This window comes from Haemorhous mexicanus, chromosome 1 (assembly GCF_027477595.1).
Source record: "Haemorhous mexicanus isolate bHaeMex1 chromosome 1, bHaeMex1.pri, whole genome shotgun sequence".
Taxonomy (NCBI): Eukaryota; Metazoa; Chordata; class Aves; order Passeriformes; family Fringillidae; genus Haemorhous; species Haemorhous mexicanus.
Genome location: NC_082341.1, coordinates 148,315,513 through 148,324,853, shown reverse-complemented (window position 1 = coordinate 148,324,853; position 9,341 = coordinate 148,315,513). Strand labels below are relative to the sequence as shown.

The 9,341-nt window shown below is 39.0% G+C and overlaps 1 long non-coding RNA gene across 1 annotated transcript; it reads right to left on the bottom strand.

Moving 5' to 3' along the window:
* Window positions 1–657: 657 nt before the first annotated feature.
* On the bottom strand, window positions 658–8,951 carry LOC132333370 (uncharacterized). Its single transcript, XR_009488151.1, has 2 exons — window positions 8,708–8,951; window positions 658–803 (listed from the first exon to the last, which is right to left on the bottom strand). It is a non-coding gene; the product is annotated as an uncharacterized LOC132333370 (long non-coding RNA).
* Window positions 8,952–9,341: the final 390 nt, after the last annotated feature.

Sequence of the window (9,341 nt, the reverse complement as noted above, 5' to 3'; positions counted from 1 at the left end):
CTTTGATGGGCACTTGGTGTCCAGGCTGGATCAATCCACCACAGTAGCGTATCCAAAAGCTGAAGAAGAGTGAAGATATTCATGATTCTGGGTTAGAAATAAATATTTCAGTAAATGGCCTGTACTAAACACACAAATGCAGAAAGGATAAAATCTCCTTCTCCAACACAGAGGATAGAGCAGAATATCAGTTTACTTTCCAATAAATTAATATGAATATTATCTTGATTTGAAGATGCAGCAGCTCATGCCCATTGAGTTCCTCCTGAAAAGCTGAGGTTTCCAATTGAAACTCAGTCAAAGCTGACAGTTTATCTGTGGTCTCTTGTCAGGCTACTGTTACAAAATAAACAACTGCACCCCGAAAGTGAATAAGTGAGTAAATATTTCCAGAAATTATGTTTAAGTATCTCAATTCTTTGTTACTCAAGCAAAGTGTTAATAGGATCTTAAAATCAAATGCAATTTTTTATCACTCTTACAATGATAAATGTGTACAAACATTAAAAGAAAATTCAAAGTACATACACATTAAATAGGAAACTAATTATAAAGACAGGAAGGAAGCAGACCATTTTAGAGGTTCAATCAACATCATAGACAGAATGTCTTTTACTGGAAAAAGAGGGAGAAATAAAGAGTAATCTATCAGGCTTCCTTACATTTAAATTTTCACTTGGCCAGGGTCATGAGCTGCATATATGATTGCAAATGCAGCAAGGTACCTTCAGAGCTCCTCCCCTTCTTTCTTTCAAAAGATATTGAAACACATACTGTCATCCATGACCTAGCAGAGCAGTGGTCTGAAAAAGAGAGGAACAATTAAAATTGGAGAAGGCAAATAATCTCATCCTGACTTCTCTGTAAGAGTCAACACACAACAGAAGTCTCAGTAATGCTTTAGGTTCTGGAGCCTCTTAGAAAATCTTAATAGAAAAACCTTTTTCCCCAGGCAAGCTTATTTGCAGACTTTACAATCATATGCTCCCACAGAGAAGAAAATAATGTCATGAACACCCAGATCCTTCTGTTTCTGATGCCACAAGATCATGCAAAGAATTGACTCTGTAATGGGCAGGAAGAGTCTATGTAAAAATGAGCATGTTTGGCAACTTTGGTAAAGCTGTGTATGCAGTTAAATCATACCAGCCACTCAAGCACCATTTTTACCATAGCCACAGCAACATGTGGGTTTGAGAAAAACCAGGAGCAGGACATAATGTGCTCCAATACAGGGGCCCTTCCTCGTTGTCTTCTTTTCCTTCTGGTTCAAGCAATTAAAACCAGTATTGGTCTTACCCTGCTATGTTTGTTTCGATGGAGCTGAAACTTTCATGTGAATTTCATCTACTTCTTCTGCCTTGTACATTGAGAAAGCCCATAATTAAAGCTCAACACCTTCTCTTCATCAGTCTTTGAAATTTTCATAAATTTTAGTGCTGGATTTTTGTATGAGGCATGTTTTTCTTTTGCCTAATAATCCCCTTAAGCCACAACCCCAGGAGCCTATTCATTGTCAGCACCATGCAGGACAATGGAAAAAAGAAGCCTTAGTTCTAACCAAATGCTGGTCCATGGAACCAAATGGGGAGCAAAGTCAGCTGTGTGACCCCATGCAGGCTCCTATTGTTGACTCTAACCCTTTGCAAGTTGTCCAGATCCTTTTTCAGTACAAGACACTGGCTAATAGAATAGGTGAAATCTAATCCAGTTATGCTCATGGTCTGAGATAACCTGAGTATCAGTTGTGAGTCTTGATTCTCTGACTATCCCTGCCTGTTTCATAAATTTCATAAATGTTATTTATTCTTGAAGTTTATTTGCTGTGAAGAAATGAGTTCCCTTCAGAACAAAGCCTGGGTGTGCCTGTGAGTCCAGAGAGTTTGTGGGAGGGAACTCTGCTGGGATGGCATTGAACAAGTGTAGCTTTTTCTTCCTCGTGCTGTCCTCCAAGTTGCCCCAGAAAATTCTGCATGCTCATTTCTACTCTTATGAAGCACCCCAGGGCACAAAATGTATGCCCTCAGCAGTATGCCATGAAAAGAGAACTCTAGTCCACTCCAGGAACCAGTTAAAACATTCTTCACAATTTGAATGGGAAAGCATCTCTAAATTTTGTAAGAACATTGCAACAATAACAGCAGATGCACTTAGCACTGTTGAATTTAACTACTAATTCTACAGCTTTCCATTATTTTATTAAAAGCTCATGTTTTGGCACTAATGCAGTCTATACAATGAAGCACCTGAGCAGAGGCAGCAAGTGTCAGAGAACAGGATGAGAAAATCCTCATGGCTAACATGAATATGCAGAAATACTAAGCAAATGCCTAGGCTGAAATGTATTTGAATACCTCTGAATTCCTTGAAAAACAACCAAAAGCACCTCATCAAACTCTGATCTCATATCAGTTTTACTGTTGTGAAACTGTGTTGAATCTGCTGGCTTGATCTTGAAATGTATGCCAGTGTAAATAAGAGAAGGTTCTGGCCCAGGATTTTTGATCCCTGTGGCTTGGCAAAATTACTAGAGAGCTGCTGGAAATGAAGGCTTGGGGAGCACTATAGCCAGGCTGTATCCTTGCTATTGTCAGGCTGTGCAAGGGACAAAAAACCCCTGAGAATTACCAGCAATATTACAAAAGCAGAAGACCTCCAAAAGACACGTTTTCCCTGTACTTTTCTCCTGCGTTACCCTATCAATAGAAAGGATTAGACATTATTGTGGTGGAGATTTGTAAGAGAACTTCCTGGAAAACCCCAAATAAACTACTGAAATATGAGTGACAGGATGTCATGGTTTGACACTGGCGCAATGCCAGTGCCTCCATGAAAATACATTCTCCTTGGTGTCTACTGTGAGATGCGACCAGGAATAGAGCAAAACAGGCTCCAATTTAGGAATAAAAGGGGAAAAAACTTTATTAACCTACAACTATACGTAAAAAGAAACACACAGAACTCAGAATTAAAAACCTTCTAAAAACATTCCTCTTCTTCTCACCAGATTCTCAATATATCACAGTAGGACAAAACCTTGTATTCTCAATTCAGTTACCACTTCTCTGTTCACTAACTCTCAGTCCATCACTACCCTTCAGATAATCAATTCTCAGTTCATCCAGAAGAGAAGAGTCTTTCTTGTACCATAGACTTCCCCAGGAAGCACAGTGGAAACCTCTTGTGTTTCCATGTCACACATGGCACTGCCTGGAGACCTTTTGCCATCGTGGTATCTTCCTTCCATGTCCAGTGCTCTCACCACTGCACATAGACTAAATCTGCTTCTAGGGTTTTCTTTTTAAGGGTGCTTTGCTCAGTTCCAAAAAGAACACAGTCTCTCACTTTCAGGACACCTGTCCCCCTCAAATTTCACTTTCTGGGGCTGAGGGGTCTTGAGAACAGAGATCTTCTCTTTCACCGAAGATCGAGGGCACCACCACCCTCCTCACCCGTTGTCTCTGTTCATGTACTCCTTCATATCACATCATTGCACTCTCTTGGCTCTGAGCCATTGCCTCTCCCTAAATGCAGTCTCTGTGTCGCAAGAAAAATAGTAGCTGTACAAGAAAAGTCCAGCCAAAGACCACTCTATCATCTCCTCTCACTTAGAATTCTTCTCAACTTCTCTCGGACATCTTTCACTTGCACAAACTTGCATTACACTTGCTTATTTCTTGCTATTCCATCTCTATTTCTTCATTCAGCTCCAGGAGGATCAGCATTTGTAAGGTTTCCATCATCCAAGAAAAGGGTTAAAATGTCAGGCTCTGCCTGTCCAAAACTCTTATGCTGGCCCTGCCAGGCACCTTCTCGCTGCACCCCACCCTTTCTCCTTCTCGGCCAGGCCGTGCTATCAAATTTCAAGGTGGCACAGGCACAGGCTCCCTCTCTCTCTCCCCCTCGGGGGGTGAGAGGCTGCCCAATGCCTCTCAGCATTCTTCCACCCTTCCATCCTGCAGGGACCTTCACCTCTCTCTGTCCCAGGCCCGGCCTACCTCACTCAGGCCTTGTGGCTTCCCCTCCCTCGCCCAGCCCGGAGCCGGGCAGGGGAGCTCTGTTCTCTTTCACGGACAGAACCCAAGAGAGCTTCCCCCTGGGAGTCCTCTGCTTTTAACCCCACTGTGTTCTCAGAGGCGTATCCATGTCCTCAGTGGCCACGCCAGGTGCCAATATTCAAATCTGAGCACCTATTAGTTTGACCATAGCGTCCTAAAAAACTTATTTATTTTCAAACCAGGACACAGGACCATGCCAAAATTGCATATAAGTAAAATCATCTGACCTCATTGAAAGCACAGGCTTTTGTGGGGTGACAGAGGCATTCCCAGGGAGTCCATGAGCTGTGATGAGCATAGGCAAAGGAGATGGATTTAACAAGTACAGCTTTGAGAAAAACACAAATCTTTGAGTTTTAGTCTGCTGGAAGCCTTTGGGTGGGATTGAATCTAATTGTCCTCTAAACCTGATTGCACCTGTGCTTCCTAATATTGTTGTGTTCTTCATTTTGGAGTAATAATTAGAATAATATAGCATAGAACACATAGCCATGTTTTAATGAGACACATGCAATTTTAAAGCTTTCAGAGAAGGGAAAAAGAAAACCTTACTCTTTCTTCAACTTCTAGAGAAAATATACAAGATTTTGCTTCAAGTGCTATTCAACTACCTGTCCTTCAGAGAAATCTTTCTAACTTTGAAATTTTTTGCTTTGACCCATCATAACAGCCCATTGTCTCTACCAGAACAAGAAGTTATGCCATTATCTGTAACCATAGCAGCAGCAGGAGTAGGCAATTGAATTTTCTGGATGAAATGTCTCCATCAGCAGTCATTGCTAAGAGCTAAAATGTCGCTGTAAAGAAAAATTTGGGAAAGGAGGACAGTTTTCTATGTTTTATGGTTGCCATGAGAGGTGTTTCTTTGTCTTCCAAAACCACAAAAATGCTGCTAGAAGCAATGTATGAATCTGGCTAGCTTTTTACTACCCCAGTCACCTGAGTAGCACTTAAAAATTAGGTTGCTAGATGTTTCACATCAAAAAGCATCAGGACTGTTGCATTCTTGAAGTTTTTGTGGATTTCATTTCAGAATCATACTTTATATTATTTTTCACTATCTTTCTGCTATTTAATTGCCTGTAAAACTTAGTTTTACTAAAGATTAAAAATTGTTTTGTTATCACATTAAAGGTCTCCTTGTGACTGGTTAGAAGAATTCAGCATTCAGCTGAAACATTGTTAAAAATAAGAAATCAAATAGTAATGATCAGCTGGTCATTTTTTAAAATTATATTTTGTTTTCTAGGGAGTTTTTTAAGAAGCCACATAAGTTAAAATGTATATACATTCAACATCTTCTCACAGAAGACATAAAATACCAACTAATTTTTAAAATTAATTTGTTTAGCATTCTTACCAGCAGTCTATCAACTTCCTCAAAAATTGATTTGTGCAAGGCTTCCCTAAATAGGAAAAAAAGGATATTATCACATCACTTTGGAAAAATGTTGTTGATAAGGGAAGTAACAAAAGATTAACCATTTTAATAACCATTAACCAGGATCATAACTTATTAGCCAATATGGCTCTTGTATTGCACTGATAGGCTTTTCTAGAGGCACAGAAGATACATTCCTCTTTAGTCACGCCACACTTACATCAGCAGATCTACCCAAGTAATCTTTTTTTCTACACCTTATAAACTTAATATCTCCCACAGATATAGACATACAGTCCTTGTTGAATGCAGTTCCTCTGTTTAATCACCATGATTTCTCAGAGCCTGTTTGAGTGGCCACAAACCACCTGCTTTGGTGGTTGTGAGAGCCATTGCCTTGGAGCTGTCCATCAGTGCACACAGACACAATGTTTTTGTGAGATGAGGGGGACTAGCTGAACTGGGAAAATAAGCAGCAACAACACTCGCAAAGTGGGTGCATAAAAATAACAATTAGAGACATATTCTGATTTGGCCTGCAGATCTTTCCACAAGATCTGGCCAACCGTGGATGGTGTACTCAAGTCAGAGGCACAGTTTTGTCCCTGCTTTATGTGTTATTAAAAATATATGTGACTTAAGATCATTCAGAGTATAAAGTTATTCATTCTGGAAATTTTTTTTGACATTGTCACATCCAGTATCCAGAAACCACTTCATAGTGGAACAGAACCATCTTTTCCCAAAATGTCATTTTATAGTTCTCAGATGGAGGCAATTTTGGCTTTCCCCAGCCTTGTTTGCATTTACAACCTGTGGTCATGTTTCATATTGAAAACATGTGACGCAGCTATATCATGGCTGAGAATACTTGTCTATATCATGTCCCATTCTTCAAAGTTCAATTATTAGTTCACATCTAGTCTGACAATCTTTCCACCATAACAGAGGCATCATTATATACACAGATCTTGCAACTCCAACAAGTAAAATATTATTATTTACATATGTAAAGTCAAACCTCAGTGCTGAGGTTAAGATTATCAAATGAGTAGGACTGCATGTAAATAATAACTGAATTCAGTCTCAAGAAACAGATATTCATCTCAGTCTGGTAAAAATGCTGACAGTCTTTTCCCAAAGTAACTAGGTTAAACCCATGAAGGCAAAAGAATACAGAAAGTGGAGGGAAAAGACAGCACTAACCATCAGATGGCTGACATAGTGTACTTCTCTGCTCTTCTTCAAATCATGGTAGACTACACTAAAAACCCACACGTCCTCTTAACAAAAAGGCTCATCAGACTAAGCAGGATGTTCTTTGGTTTCCCTGCTACTGCTACCCTTTGGAAAAGGAGCTGTCCAGCAACATCTTGGAATGTCTTTAAAAACAGTCCAAAAAAGAGATAAAAAGCAACCGGGGAAAGATTTAAGCTACCTGCAGACATTATCAAGAGAAGACAAATCAACATGAGATTCTTGTTTTTCTAGGTGAGGCATCTGTATCGTGCTAAAGGTGAACTGAAGTAATCTGTCTCCTCAGACAGATAGACTGAAAAAGAGAAACTCAAAAAACTCATATGAGTAATTTTTTTCACATTCACAACAGATATAGAGGAAAATTTTAAGTCATGTCCAGTGTTGTTTGTTCTCTAAATGATGATGCAAGGTTAGCCATGCACTGTGGTACTTCTGTGGATACAGAACAACAATTATGTTATCAGAGGATTCTAAGTTCTTTTTCTTTGTCTTTAAAAAAAAAAAGAAATTGAAGACCAGTAACCCTGGCATATGTGTCTATTAAGGGATTGATTGACATTTCAATAAAGTCAGGAGGGAGGAGGTACATCTTACTGCAGTGTGGACTTCTATATCTAAACTTCTGGCCATGAGCTTTCTTCATAACCAATAGAGGAAAGGCCTGTAAACTCAGAAAACTCTAAGGTGCAGCTCTTCTTATCCTAGAGAAGGCAGAAGCTTTAGATCCGATCAATCACACTCTCAACTCTGTGTCTCTATTGGATTTGACTACAATAGGATAACTATCTCAGACACAAACTTATAGTGTGAATATCAAAAGATAGATAAGGTAATTTCTGCCAGGGGGTTTCATGACATCTACAATGTATGCTGTCAGAAACTTTGCTTGGGAAAAAGATGGCAAAAAAAAAAATACATAGGAATGAGTCAAAGCAATAGAAATATTAATATAAGAAGAAAATATCTTTATTGTTATCTGCTGTTGAATTTATTCTCTTACTTGGATTGTCCCCTATTTTACCATCCCTTCTTTGATAAGGCTGTATTCTAAGAGGTAAATCTTATGCCAGGGAATATTTTTAAGACATGGGATGAAAGGCACAATGATCCAAGTCATAGATAGACACCAGTCTTCAAGATCCTAAAGTCTTCCACAGCATGTTAACCCACTAAAACAGTATAGGCACTACTGAAAATAAACAGTAGTATAACCTCCTGTTGCTGGTTGATTTTTTAAACATTTTTTTCTTAGCATTGGCACTATAATCATTCCCTTCTCTTCATTTGATTAATCACAAAGGGCAATATTTTCATGCCTGGAACCAGGCCATCTTTTTAATGTATGTTTTTATGATATTTACACAGCAGTTTGAATTAGAGAAGATTGTCATTAGAGCTCCATTCCTGCATTCCATCAGATAAACAAAAAATTATCTGGGTTGATTAGGTTCACCTTGACAAAAGGGTCAATGTCTGAGGCTTCATCTGACAAATTCATAACCATAGACTTCAAGGGGAATACTTGTTAGTAATTAACTTGAACTAGTTTCTGGAATAAGAATTTAAGGGCTTTACTCTGGTATTGTTTATCAGATCAGGCATCTAAATTTCACTGACTTCTCAAAGAGGTGAGCATGCAGAATGCACAATATTGCTACAATGTTTTCCTTGGGATATGAACTGTGGGTTCGTGACTGCTAATCAGCTGTATGGATTCCTCAAACCACTGTCACAGTCAGTCTGAAATAGTACCCACCTGCTATTACTGGCAAAGACATAATTAGTCATGGAATTAAAAACATATATCCATTCATAACCTGAAAAATGTTGGATCATTCCCCTGAACCTTGTTACATTAATTTAACCAAATAGTAACAGAATTCACTCGTAGTTTACCAGATCCTAACATGTCAAGAAAATAAGTTAGGTGTTCCTCTTTCACTGGAGAGGCAAAAAGAAAATTCACATGCATAAGCACTCATATACATATACACCCACTCTTACATACCTTTTTTTTTTTCCCCAGAAGATATTTTGTTTAGACTGAGAGTGAGCATCTGAGCCATCATATGAGAGCATCATCAGATATTTCCAAGTTCCTGTGAAGGTTCATAATATTTTCTGATTGTCTGCACTAAAAGGAAAATCTACCCTTGAGAGTGGAAGGAAACCAGGAAACAGTTTTGGGGATGCATTTGTCTTAAATTCCAAGCTGCTAAAAAAAAGCACATTCTTTATAAAATTGCCCGAGCCTGTATGTGTTCTGAGAGCAAGAAACCTGACTTCCTTTCTGTGCTGATTTCTCAGCCCACAAGCTGTTTTCTTAGTAAAACCAGTTTATGACAGAACTCTAAGTGTCTCTCAGAACAGACTGTGTCACAGCTTTGCACTCAGAGCCATCGTGTTACTGTACCTTGGCAGCTGATGGCTTTCACCTCCTGCATTCAGCACCTTCCCAGACTGGGTTGTTAACAGTTGAGTTTCTCTGTGAAATTCTGACAATCATTTGCAAAAAGCCCAAAAAGTGAATATATTTTTTTTATTTAAGCTGGAGCCTAGCTGGATTTTAAGGCATTCTTATAACTGCCTTTATTGCTGGCCTGAAATTGCTTAAGAGACTCAAGTGAAATGACCAAAATTGG